The sequence below is a fragment of the Mastomys coucha genome, unplaced genomic scaffold, assembly GCF_008632895.1.
Source record: "Mastomys coucha isolate ucsf_1 unplaced genomic scaffold, UCSF_Mcou_1 pScaffold14, whole genome shotgun sequence".
In the NCBI taxonomy this organism is placed as follows: Eukaryota; Metazoa; Chordata; class Mammalia; order Rodentia; family Muridae; genus Mastomys; species Mastomys coucha.
The window spans coordinates 32,379,770-32,381,311 of record NW_022196896.1 but is presented as its reverse complement, the minus strand read 5'-3'; the positions used below and the strand labels follow the sequence as shown (position 1 = coordinate 32,381,311).

Here is a 1,542-nt window from a genome sequence, read left to right as displayed (position 1 = left end):
TTTTTTTTTACTTAAGCAGTCTTTAATGAAAGCTGTGCATGAGATGTCTCTACTCCTGCATCTTCTCGATTGTTTCTTCCTTTTGTCGGGACTTCGCTTTCCTCTCCAGAATCTTCTTGTGGTCCTTGTCCAGCTTTAGCTTGGTGATAACCACCTTGGTGGGGTGGATGCCCACATGGACAGTTGTGCCATTAGCCTTCTCTCGCTGGACTCGTTCAATGTAGATGACGTATTTCTTCCTGTACACTTGGACCACCTTGCCAATCTGCTAGCCTTTGTAGTGTCCTCGAACAACCTGAACTTCATCATCCTTTCGAATGGGCATAGACCGAACGTTATACTTCTGTCTCAGCTCTTTGGAAAGAGGGGAAGACATGATCTTCCTCCGAATGTGAGAAGGTGCATTGAAATGCCGTTTGCGGTTCTTGCTTCGGTCAGAAGTCACAAAGGGATTGAACTTCATTTTAGCAGCTGCGATCCCCCGATGGCCGCAAAAGGCACCCCTGCACATCTTATAGGCAGGACTAAGGTTTTGTGACTGGGTTGGTGTCCCCCATTTCTCCACTGGAAGTCTGGCCTGGTTATAGGTGATGGACATTTCAGGTTCCAGATCCTCTATTGGTCCTTGAGTCTTTGCTAAGGTCACCCTCAATAATTTCCAGGAGTTGCCATTGTCCTAGGTTTCTAGCTTGTCCTGGAATGCCTCCTTCCCATTCCAGTTGTCTCTTTGAGTACTCTTTTTCCATCCTCCCCTGACTGGATCCCTCCTGTTCCCATCCCCAACCCTCTCCTACACCAGCTCCCCATGTCTAATCTATCTTCCCTTCTCAGTGAGATTCCAGTATCTACCCTTGAGCTCTCCTTGTTATTTAGCTTCTTTGGGTCTGTGGATTGTAGAATGATTATCTTGTACTTTATGGCTAATAAAATAAGGGAGTGCATACCATGTTTGTGTTTCTGGATCTGAATTACCTCACTCAGGATGATCTTTTCTAGTTCCATCAATTTGCCTGCAAATTTCATGATGTCATTTTTTTAAATAGCTGAATAATACTGAGTAACCCATTACGTAATTCTAATACATTTTCTTTACCATTTCTTCAGGTGAGGGATTTCTAGGTTGTTTCCAGTTTCTGGCTATTACAAACAGAGCACCTATGAATATAGTAGAGCAAGTCCTTGTCGTATGGTGAAGCATCTGTTGGGTTTATGCTCAGGAGTGGTATAGTTAGGTCTTTTTCTTTTTTCTTCCTTAAAATTTTTTATTTAGTTAGGTCTTTAGGTAGAACTATTCTCAATTTTCTGAGAAACCATCAAATTGATTTCAAAGTTACTCTACTCCACTAGCAAAGGAAGAGTGCTGCCCTTGCTCCACACTTGTTTTTTTGTTTTGTTGTTGTTGGTCACTTGTTTTTTGATCTTAGACATTCTGGTGTAAGATGGTCTCTGAGTCATTTTGATTTGTATTTCCCTGGAGACTAAGGATGTTGAACATTTCTTTTTTTTTTTTTAAACTTTTAAAAATTTTTTTATTGGGCTGGT

At 41.6% G+C, this 1,542-nt stretch overlaps 1 pseudogene; it reads right to left on the bottom strand.

Moving 5' to 3' along the window:
- Window positions 1-49: 49 nt before the first annotated feature.
- Window positions 50-463, bottom strand: LOC116089029 (annotated as a pseudogene).
- Window positions 464-1,542: the final 1,079 nt, after the last annotated feature.